Raw genomic sequence first — 13,397 nt, 5'->3', positions numbered from 1 at the left:
TCATTACGTGATTAAAACAACCATTGTGTTTTCCGAGATCTCACTGTCATTGTTGATACGCATTGCTGGGCACGTCATCACTTGTGTGAAAACATGTTTTGGTGTGATGGAGTTCTAAAATACGTCTGATGAATACGATGATTATTCAAATATCATTCCCTCATCTTTATATATTCTTTGCCTCCCCGACGCTAACTGATGTTTAGTTTACATTATTTATAGGCAGATGCATTAGCACACGTGCGCTGAAGTGGAGGTGAAATTGGTTTGCGATTAGTATTGTGCATGTACAGTCAATAGTCATGGAAGACATGGTTTAAAGTGTGATGTATAATGGAAATTGTGTTTATTGCAGCTATCTGTGAGTTTCATAGTAAAACGTCACACACATGGAATGGTAGTTTGTTAGCTCTGCATATATGCATAGTTTGGGTTGTTGATGAGCAGTGTTAAAACGGTCTTATATCAATACATTATTCTGCGTTTTGAGGACACTTAATGGCTCTTAGGAACTCACTGGGTAATCTAGATACGTGTAGCCACTTGTTGACAAAGATGTTGAAATTTCGAAATTGTGTCTTTCCTATCAAGAATACAAAAGTATAAGTAATTCTGTTGGTGGAGCGACTCGCACTGTACACATTCAGTGAAGGTGTTACACACGTCTAAATAAAAACCCGACAAATCCTTTTCCATTAACATATGAACTCAGTACTAAATGCAGGGTCAATTGTACGATTCCGACTATATCATGAGCATGTGTTTATGAATCGCTACAAACTCAGGCCCCCAAAATCGCCAAAGCGGGTATAAATAGAAACAAAACCATTTCAATATTCAACAGAAATCACTGCTTAAAGCAACGTTGTATGATTCCGACTATATCATGAGCATGTGTGCATGAATCGCTATCAAATAGTGATGACACCAGGTGTTCGCGAAAAAATAAGCGTAGCCTGCTCCATAGGTGACACCCGTCATAAACACATACAAAGGAAAGTCAATTGTTTTGAAGAAAACAGGGAAACATATGGCACACGTCATGAAAGGGAATTTCATCGGACATTATTTTGTCACCGATGCGTCACATTTGGAAATGTCCTCCACGTGTCTACCATAAAACGTTCTGAACGTTACACTGTCTAGCGCTCGGCATGTAGGGGTTAAAACAAGGACTGGTCGGCGCGGTGTCAGCATACTGTGTCTAACTTGGGTATTCATGTTAAACTGCTGCTGTATCTCAGTGGGCTAGCACTATAAATCGGCATCAGTCTGGACTAGTACAAGCCAAACATACACACACACACCGACCGCACGCACGCACGCACGCACGCACACACGCACACACGCACACACACACGCACACACACACGCGTTAGACCCTATTTCACCTCACCTCACTTCTTCTTCAAGTAACATATGCCATATGCGCAGCATGATTCAATATGTCCCATGTACCAAGTTCTATGATCGCAACGATTCATATGCATGTAGTGATGCTTATGTGATGATTACCTTATGTGATGCCTTGCCAATGGAAACGACTACAAACATGTCATGTAGGTCAACCAGACTTCGGATGACAACTAGCTGAGACAGAATGGGTTTATTCTAATTCTGTCTCCTCTTTGTCAGTTTGTTCATTCTGCCAATGGCAGCATCTCACACTCTGAAAAAACATTCAACAGGATCAATGAAACCATTCTATGGCATACACTTCGACAACATCCACAATGGTTTCAAAGTTTGTGATCCATGGCTGTTCGCGATGTTTTAGACCTTTTGGATATCCCATCAGTAAAACGACATCCCGGAAACAATCTAGCTCCCTTACCGATCGAAGGATATCGATGCTAGTGGACACGCATTACGTTTGGAATTGTTTGTAGTATCGATAATAATGCAATACCTAGTCGTTGCTTCAATCGCAATAGATCGCATTACTTGTGCAATTAAGACACGACGAAATAAAGTGAGTATTTATATACACCGAGACATCGATATTCCAGTAAATACCAGCATCACCATTTGTTGATTGGACGAAACAAGACGTCCTTGTCATTAACATCCTCACACAAAGAACATGTTAGACAATAGCTCCCACCAACCTCGATCTCCCCTCAATCCCTGGTATTAACCAGTTATAATGGGAGGTGTGGTTTGATTAACGTGGAGGTTCTTCGTGATAGAATTGCATTGTGCAATTGTACACCGATTTATTTGTCTGATGATCCTGTTAAGCATATCAAGACTCATGATAAAAACAAGGCATTCCACAGTTTTCTTAAACGAGCCAAGAATGAAGGATATCATCTCAATCTCAATAACGATTTTGTTGATGCTTCTGTACTGCTTGACGATAGAGACATAAGTGGCAAACCAAGCGAAGTGCCATGCCAAATTGGTACAGGCAGTGTGTTGAAAGGTGTAGCAACCTTGTAGAGTCCTTCGCTTGGATGAAGTCGACTTGTCTGAAAAGTGAAAAAGAAGGCTTTCTGTTCGCTGCTCAGGACCAGTCACTTCCCACTCGAAACCGTCAATACGCGACTTTGCTCCACATTGTGTACGTGAATTCGACAATTCCGGTGTCGGTAGTGTCATGGTGTGGGGGGCTATATCCTACACCACCGGATCTGACTTGGTTGTGGTTCAGGAAAATTTGACAGCAAATCGCTACATGAATCAAATTCTTCAACCTCACCTTCTTCCAATCATTGTCCGCCAGAGGAAGCTATTTCAACTGGACGCTCAACCGCACACAGCTTGTGTCACGGTAGACTACCTTCATAATGCCAACATCAACGGTTTGCCCTGGCCGTCGATACCTCCAGGTCTCAACCCAATCGAACACCTCTGGGATGAACTCTATCGACGAGTACGTCAACGTCAGAGCACGCCGCAGACACTCCCACAACTGGCCAACGCGTTACAAGCAAAATGGCGCAGAATTCCGCAGGACAAAATTCGTCCACTTATCCAGTCAGTGCCGAGGAAGTGCAGAGCCGTGATTGCTGCCCGGGACGGTCACACGAGATACTGCGTAGCATTGTGGCCTTATGTGATATGACAATGAACAGTTTTCAATACCTTTGTACAACGACAACATGAGGCAATCATGTTCCCATTTTCACCTAAACCCTCTTTACTGCAATCTTAATTTAATCTGTAAAAAGTTTTGTTATTATCATTAATGTGTATAGTGGACGTTCCAATGTATAACTGCTCACATGCTGACCATGACAGTGAGTGAGTGAGTGAGTTTGGTTTTACGCAGCTTTTAGCAATATTCCAGCAATATCACGGCGGGGGACACCAGAAATGGGCTTCACACATTGTACCCATGTCGGGATTCGAACCCGGGTCTTCGGAGTGACGAGCGAACGATTTAACCACTAGGCTACCCGACCGCCCCTTGACCATGACAGATCTTATTATTACCCCGGTGACTGGATCAATGTGCACAAGATTTTAATTCTCAGCATCATCTCCATTACACAACCCAACAGCCTGTGAGGCACTAGAAACCATCTTCCCGAGGCAAGCGAGTTAACTAAGTATTAAAGTCCAGTTTCCACCCTTGCCGAACTAGGCTGGTATTTTGGAGTTACATTTTGGCTGGACTAACAAGACTATGCATAGTCCAATCAAAATCGCGCACCGAAATCGAAATCCGGTTTGTAAAGTGTCATGCATATTTCGGTCGACTGCATGATTTGCAAAGCATGTGCACCGCTAAGTCGTTGTCAACAGATATTTTCTAAATCTTTTCATGCTTTTAATCAAAGTGCTTACGTGATTTGATGCACTTCGCGATGTAAGACTCGTTTAATCGCAATATAGATCTTGATTATCCATCAGATCGTCTTGACTGGGCGCCACCGTTTTGTTTGTAGCCATTGCAAGTTATGCGAGAGGTTGAATCTGATTGGTGAATAGGAGAGGCATAGAAAGGACATAACTCGTAATAGCCACTGGTGGCGCAACGATCGAGCCCAGGAATTCCAGCCTAGTTAGGCAAGGTTGGAAACTGGACTTTTAAAGTCAGTTAACTCTCTTGCCTCGGGAAGATGCTAGAAACTTGCCCAGGGAGGAACCACGTGTTACATTAACATCATATACTCTACCCACCCTGGAGATTGAATCTAAGTGGCGTTAACCCCATCGCACCTACGCACAATTATGCCTAGTAAAATACCAGTACTTAAAACCATCTCGTTACAATACCAATACAATGCGGTGGGATCAGAGAAGTAATAAGAACTGTTTAGGATCTAACCATGTACATTATTGTGTTAAACAGCTGAACGTGTTTAGGGTTAAAATATTGAAGATGCCCGTATGCATCCTAAACATGTTTAGATCATTAGGATAATGCTCAATGATATGCACTTTGTCATAAACATGTTTATATTCTAAACATGTTTCGATAATGAGGATATTGTGTTCATGTGGTGTTTACGCTGTGAGACGATTGTTCATTTCATATGTTCAGACAGGGAACGTGTGCAGCAAATATGTATTCCGTTTCGGATTCAAACAAATTCCTTAACATGTTCAGACATAAATAGGTCTTGTATGTGATTACATTTTTTACAGTGCAAAAATGCGACAAATATTATTTAGACAAACAGGCTACCTCACCTCCTTAATCCTGATTCAAACGAAGCGTATTTAAACTAAACTGCTGGGTAGAAGAAAATTGGATTCGAACAAAATCTACAAACGTTATTAAAATGTAACTACGTTGAAAACAGTCGCCGAAACACTTCAAACTTAATGTCCAAAACAAAAGAGAGAGAGAGAGAGAGAGAGAGAGAGAGAGAGAGAGAGAGAGAGAGAGAGAGAGAGAGAATAATGTTTATTATAGTGTCACATGCTATATACACTTCATACTAAAATACGTATACAAACAATAAGATATAACATCACACACACACACACACACACACACACAAATACACGCAAACCCCATACGTACAGTATACCAGACACACGCACGAGCACGTGCACACACACATACCATACATACATTGTAACCCCCCCACACACACACACAAACACACGCAAACACTCGCGCACACACACACACCATACATACATTATACCCAAACACACATATACACACGCACGCACTCACGCACACACACACCATACGTACATTATACGCCACACACACACACACACACACACACACACACACACACACACACACACACACACACACACACACACACACACACACACACGCAAGTTCTATCCTTAAGGGGGACAGGGGGACGACTGTAGCTCATTTTTTCAATGTTAATGGGGAGGCTGCCACTGTGTAAAAGTACCAAATATTTTCTGGTGTTTCTATGGATATAATTTGATAAGACATAGGGCTCGGGCGCTAGATCCTTCCTTAGCAATCTATAGGCCCTCAGCTTATTACCATTAGGGTTATTAGCATCATTCCACAGCTCTGAAAACCAACAGTTTCATCCACTTGAAATATTTTTTGCTTAATGAGAGTGAACTGACCACATCACCATCGATTAACCATTTCTTGTTGGTTTCATTTTGAGTAAACATGGGTGACTACTTTCTTTTCCCAGTCAGTATAACTTGTTGAATATACAATATTATAACTGGATTATCAAACTAGTGTAAATATATGTTGTCAATGCCAGAGGTGTTAAGAGAGGTTAGAATAAAAAGATCAAATCTTACATTGACAGTGTTTCTTAAATGACCTAGGGCGGTCGGGTAGCCTAGTTGTTTAAGCGTTCGCTCGTCACGCCAAAGACCCGGGTTCGATTCCCCATATGGATACAATGTGTCAAGCACATTTCTGGTGTCCCCGCCGGGATAATGCTGGAATATGGTTAAAACCATACTCACTCACTCACTTAAAATGATGTCATGATTATGTCATTGCAAATAAGGATGTGCTCTTTCTCTTTCGTCGCCACTATAATAATTATTTTCCTGACAAAGTAACAACGCATGACTTGATAAATCATATATGAGTTCACATTCCGATCGACTGCTTCTCGAGAAATAATTTAACCGGATGTCCGAGACGATGTCCTTGCTGCATGAGTGTCAGTTTGATTTGTTTGTTTGTTGTTTTACGTCGCAATATTTCAGCTATACGACGGTGGTCTGAAACTAACCTAGTCTGGGCGTGACAGTCCAGTGATTGATATCATGAGCATCGATCTAGTCAACAGAGATACTCGTTTACGTAAGGCCATATGAACATGACCCTTTTCGTTTCCAGGTTCATGAAGGACTGGACTGACCAAGTTTCAGTTGCAGCAAGTTACATGTAAAATGTTATGTTTACAAAATGCCCTTTTGGACACGAGACCTCCAAGTCCGATATAAAACTTCTTGAACATGAACATCGTCTAGACACACTCTTGAACAGCAGGACAGATTACTCGTGAACACCAGGACAGATTACTCGTGAACAGCAGGACAGATTACTCGTGAACAGCAGGACAGATTAGTCGTGTTCAGACAGATGCCTATACTGGCGCATGTTGCAGTTGTAACAGGGTGGTCCTCCCTGTCTTCACTTCATCGCTGATAATGTCAGCTGCTGATATTCAGTGAGTGAGTGAGTGAGTTTGGTTTTACGCCGCTTTTAGCATTATTCCAGCAATATCAGGGCAGGGGACACCAGAAATGGGTTCACCCATGACGGGATTCGAACCCGGGTCTTCGGCGGGACGAGCGAACGCTTTAACCACTAGGCTACCCGACCGCCCCGCTGATATTCAGTGTCAATAACCTTGACTAATACTGTTGTTCTCAGACACTTGTGCTCATTATAAAAATCAGAGAAACATGAAAAACAACTTTCTGTCTTGCTTGCGAATGAGAGAAATTGCTGTGTCTGTAAGATGATGCGATGGGAAACTTGAAACAACAGCAACACACACACACATTCTACACACAAACATACACACACGCACGCACACACGTACACACACAAACACACACACAAGCCCACGCACGCACCTTACACACACAAACACACACGCATGCACCTTACACGGAGATACACACAAAGAAGCACACGCACGCACAACACACACACACACACACACACACACACACACACACACGCCAGTGTACCACGCTACGACTTCTATCCAGTCATGACGATATGTCCGCTTGCAAATAATCTCTTTTAATTCTGTCCTTGTTAATATTCCCACGTTAATATTCATGGTTCGTGTACAAAAGAATTAATGTATATCGAAGCAATCTTAAGACTGAAACAGTAGCCCACACCGGAAACTTACCTTATTTGCAGGAACCAGAGCAGGTCACACTAACAGGACATTTGCAAGTTTTTGGGATTGACAGGTTGTTGTCGCACACCTGCTTCTCCTGATGCCCTTGAATACCTTGCACGCGACAGTGTACTCTTCTGAACTATATCACTGTCCTTCACGGTATGCCGCTTAACCACAGTCGTGAACATTACCCAACTGCCATAGTCTTAAAACAAGCTCTAACGGGTGTTTAGATATTTAAAAACACAATTACACGATCTGCGCGTGCAAGAAGGTGTCTTCTCCGAGGTCCGCTTCATCTGCTTGTCGCGTGCCGTAGAAACGCAGATCAGGCATTTCTTCCTGTAATTAATGATATAATCAATAGTAGGTCCGAAATGGGATTCGCTAACATTTAGAGTATGTGGATGGACAGGTTGTCTCTTGTAAATCGCCTGGGGGAAAAGGGTCAGCTGATATGATCGAAACTCACTAACATGTGACATGTCTCGCAGCCCGTGTTCAACACATTGGTACATGTAGGTCGAAGTGTAATTGGTATCAGTTACCGTTTGATCGATGTAGGTTGACAGTCAAACTTACTTCAACCATGAAGGACATTGTGTCACGTCCGGGGGAACATAGCAAAATGCCATGGAACGCATAATGGCTATTCTCGAGAACGTCTGGTGTCGGGTATCAGCTAATGATAAAATAAACGATCCATTTTCTTCATAATTTGCGTCTACCTGTCGTCAAACGATTAACTTAATGATGTTCTGATTTTTCATATTAAATTCTTAAGGAAGAGGAGTTTGTGGTTAATTTTATTGCACATTTAAAATGGTTTAGTGTGTATTCTTACCCTTTGTCGTTCATTAAATACATTCCAATGCGTTCTGGAAATCCAGTACCAATAAACCTTGTTTATTCAATACCACGCTTTAATTACTTTGCAATCAAACAAACATAATCGCATACACAAATAGGCTACTTTGCAGATTGTATCTGACAGCTATTAAAATGTACAATGGTAGTAGTATCATTTACGCTTGGAAATGCTGCGTCGGAACCCAGGATGGTTTTTGACAATATGGTTGTGTCCATGAACGATTTAGCTTACAAGAGCTACACATTATTATCACATATACAGCGCGTTCAGAACAATAACCTATCTCTACCTGATTTGATATAAATCAACGTGTTTTTTAATAATTGTTAATGGGTACACAGACGGATATGTTGGAATAGAATTTGAATGATAAAGACAATGCCCCCCACCTCGCCGAATCTGTTACACATTGGTCTTATATACAGACTAATATCCGATGAGATTACCTAATAAAAAGATTTTGATTTAATATCGACCCCCGATCCCGTGTCCAAATACATATTACCGTAGATACACACAGTAGATGTAAGTATTGACCTAACGGGGCGGTCGGGTAGCCTAGTGGTTAAAGCGTTCGCTCGTCACGCCGAAGACCAGGGTTCGATTCCCGACATGGGTACCCTTTATGAAGCCCATTTCTGGTGTCTCCTGCCGTAATATTGCTGGAATATTGCTAAAAACGGCGTAAAATCATACTCACTCACTATTGACCTAACACGCGTAAAACCATGCCCATTCACTCACTATTGACCTAACACGCGTAAAACCATACCCATTCACTCACTATTGACCTAACACGCGTAAAACCATACTCATTCACTCACTATTGACCTAACACGCGTAAAACCATACTCATTCACTCACTATTGACATAACAGGACCCACGTACACAAAGCGATCAAATACTATCTTTGGTAAAATTTGGGAGCTATAACATTAATCTCAGAGCTAAGATCCTCTTGTGCAAGTGAACCAAGGTCAAATGATTGTAGGACCATGTGTCATGTACTGCACATACGCCATAATCAGGTAAAGTTGAACCACGGCGAGTAGTTGGATGGGAGATCGTGTTCGGAAGCTTGAATTATGAGGGTTTCTAGGGCTTCTGTCTTGCCCCATATTGAAGCACATGTATTTGTTTCTTATTTTGTTGTTTAACGCCGTAGTCAGCAATGTTCTAGCTATACGACGGCGGTCTGTAAATAATAGACTCTGGACCATAATGAGCATCTATCTACGCAATTGGGATACGATGGAATGCATCTGCTAAGTCATAGAGTCAGACCACCCGATCCCGTTAGTCGCCTCTTAAGTTAAACATAGTCCACGTAGGCAAGCTTGGGTTGCTGAAGACCTATTCTACCCCGGATCTTCACGGGTCTTATAGACCGTCGTGAAATTGCTGGAACATATATATATATGGTTGCGCTGTTTTCAATTTCTGTGAACTTAATCCCTATAGCTTTGTTCGCTGTGGTCACCAATATTCCAGCAATTATAAACCGTCGTGAAATTGCTGGAATATTGGCGACGACAGCATACACAGCTATAAGGATTAAGATCATAGAAATAGCCAACCAAATATATGTTCGCACACTTTCTGATTGTACATTCAACGTTAGATTTTAATTTAATTCATTTGAAGTCAAGGCATCTCAGATTTGTTTGAAAACATCTGAAACGTGGGGATATAGAAATATGTAGAAATTATAGAAAAGGATCACCTTAATATTTCAAAACATACCTCGGGAATTTCCCAATGGCATTACATGAGGTAGAACCAACAGAGGTTCACATACCTTATCCAACAACGCTGGAGTGCCAGGATCCCACTGGTGTAGAAGACCCGTGAAGATCAGAGGTAGAATAGGTCTTCAGCAACCCATGCTTGCCGTAAAAGGCGACTGTGCTTGTAGTAAGAGGCGTCTAACGGGATCGGATGGTCAGGCTCGCTGACTTGGTTGATGCATGTCATTATATCCCAATTGCGTATACACCATCTCGTGGTTCAGATCATAAAGGTAATGATGATGTTTGAACATAACTGTCTCGTGGTGTAGATCTTTCGGATAGTGATGCAGTTTGAACATAAGCGTCTCGTGGTTTAGATCTTTCGGATAGTGATGCAGTTTGAACATAACCGTCTCGTGGTGTAGATCATTCGGATAGTGATGCAGTTTGAACATAACCGTCTCGTGGTTTTGACCATTCGGATAGTGATGCAGTTTGAACATAACCATCTCGTGGTGTAGATCATTCGGATAGTGATGCAGTTTGAACATAACCATCTCGTGGAATACAGATGCAGTAAAATGGGGTTCAACGTCGCGCGCGCGCGCGCGTGCGTGCGTGCGTGCGTGCGTGCGTGCGTGCGTGCGTGCGTGCGTGCGTGCGTGTATGTGTGTGTGTGTGTATGTGTGGCTGCTTGTACTAGTCCGGACTAATCCAATTTTATAGTGCTAGCCCACTGAGATACCACGATGCAGTTTAACACGAAATATCCCGAGCTTTAGATCATCAAGTTTATGCTGTACTGTATGAAAGAAAGAAAAAAAAATCTCGCGCTTGGTTTAGGGAGCTGACGAAGGGTCCATAAATAGACACATTACGGTAGAAAATCTGCATGCACACAATGCATTCAATCTGAGTAATAAGCAAATGACGCCAAGCAATACACTACTTACGTCCAATTACCGGACAATGTAAATGGTCATTACGCCGTGAAAGGCTACGCAGTTCTTGCATGACGTTAATGGTCCCTAGTGATTCTAAGTAGACATTTTTCAGTTTAAAAATACTGTCCCATGTAACGTTACTACTAAATAGACAAGCGCCGTGCCCGTGGACACAGCCGTGATCATACACCACACGCAGACAGATAAACCGTTATGGGAGTCCATTATACAATTGTGTCTGCTATATGGACGAATGATTGCCTTTATACGCTCGAGCTAATATTGCACATCATGAATATAGATGGACACTGATTGCTCCACTTATACCCCAAACAGCATTTTGATCTCACAAATATCTGACTTTGCTTCACAAGTATAATTAAGAAAAGCTACCACAAACTTGTATATCTATGGAGGGGTTAAAAATTGTAACTTCTGAAGAGGTGAGGTGAGGTGACATAGGGTTTAACGTCGCGTCCAAGAGTATTGCATTTATATAGCGACGTGCATGCACGTGTATGCGTGGCTGCTTGTACTAGTCCGAACTGATGCCGATGCCGAGCGCCAGACAGGGTAATAACAAGTACCATCTTTTAACGTCTTTTGGTATGACGCGGCCGGGGATCGAACCCCGGACCTTCCGCTCTCCGGGCGGACGCTCTCCCACTAGACCACAGAGGCGGTCAGTAACTTCTGAAGATGTTGATTTCAATCAACAAACACATATTTACATTAATTAAATTTCTTGGATTTGATTGATCATATGGAATATGGATTTGAATTTATGAACTAGAGAAATTTGAATTATTCATTTATGAAATATGGAGTATTGATAATCATCAAAGTTATCATCACCAATAAAAAGATTATATTCGTCAAAACTATTGTAACCTTCTTGGACAAGGTTATTGATAGACTATGATCGTATCAAAACATTACGAACTGAAACTGTTAGAAGTACTCTGCGAAATGGGTGTTTTGTAACATCATGGAAACCGAATTAAATTGGTAAACTATAAGAAATCCTACAAGAAAGAAACTGGCTACACCTGTATGATTTAGACACCAACCTCCAATCTATAAGAATTATGAAATGATATTAATTCCTCTTGCACTGAATGTTCCGAATACAGCATCACGAATCAATAGAGCAAGACCTGGGAGAATACGCTGACTGTCAATATGATGTGGAACATCATTAGCAGAATTAGTGTTGCACTCAGTGCTGAGACTATCTTCCCGACGAGATCTAGCATTGACCGTATAAAGAAAAGTGACAAAACCCTCCTACAGCCACAGGACTTCGCTGTTCACGCATGGCGAGGTAGTATAATCTCTGGGCGGCTTTCGACGTGTATTATTATGGATTATATTTTATCATATTATTTTGTTACATAAGCTATATCACTGAACCTAGCCTTGCTATTGATTCAATACGGTTTGGCAGCTGAGGTGGTGCTGCTTATTCTTATAATAATCCACTGGAGACCCGGGTTTGAATTGGTCTAAAGATATTATTACTGTGTATAAGGGTTGACTTTGTTGGATCATTGGTGGAAGTCTTTGGTTTGATTGCGGTCACCGTGACCCGACAGGGGGGATCGCTGCTGACAATTGTGCACGCACCGACTCGATTATCTCGTGGCCTCAGTGATATAGCTTAGAACATCAGCGTCTCGTGGTTTAGATCATTCGGATAGTGATACAGTTTGAACATAACCGTCTCGTGGTATAGATCTTTCGGATAGTGATGCATCATCATCATGGTCGTCATCATCATCATCATAATTATTATTATCACCACCACCATCAGCATCAGCTGCACCATTATTATTACATGTGTCCTTATTTTGATTTTATTCCCACGATCAAATGTGAGAAAACAAAACTGGCATAAAGAGATTTGAGATAACGGTTTTGTAGCCTCGATTGTCGCCTATTGTCTCCAAGGTCTCTACAATATCTGGGATATAGGCACTCAGAGCATCGATATCCTTTCATTAGACTGTTGATGTAGCAACATTTCGTTCAGAGACCAGAGTACAAGTTTTTTATGTGCGTAGACTGTGAAAACAAATTATCATTAATGATCCCATTCAGATGGCAATCAGTCCCCAGGGAACAGTTGTTTGCCATAGCGTTATCACTGGTTGGAGGTTTACACAGCCTTCAAGGAGTCGCGGGATAAAGGGCACGTTACAACAATAAGTCGATGGCGTACACATCATTGTACCTGAATTCCATCCTACAGTCACGGTTACGGAAGAGCAATTATGTGTCGATTTATACTTTACTAAAGTGGGAATATTAACAAGGACAGAATTAAAAGAGATTATTTGCAAGCGGACATATCGTCATGGCTGGATAGAAGTCGTAGTGTGGTACACTGGCGCGTGTGTGTGTGTCTGTGTGTGTGTGTGTGTGTGTGTGTGTGTGTGTGTGTGTGTGTGGCTGCTTGTACTTGTCCGGACTGATGCCAATTTATAGTGCTAGCCCACTGAGATACCATGCCACAGTTTAACATGAATACCCCACTCAGACACAGTATACTGACTCCGAGCC

This window comes from Haliotis cracherodii, unplaced genomic scaffold (assembly GCF_022045235.1).
Source record: "Haliotis cracherodii isolate W230 unplaced genomic scaffold, xgHalCrac1.p SCAF_18, whole genome shotgun sequence".
NCBI lineage: Eukaryota > Metazoa > Mollusca > Gastropoda > Lepetellida > Haliotidae > Haliotis > Haliotis cracherodii.
Note: the sequence above shows the minus strand (reverse complement) of the source record.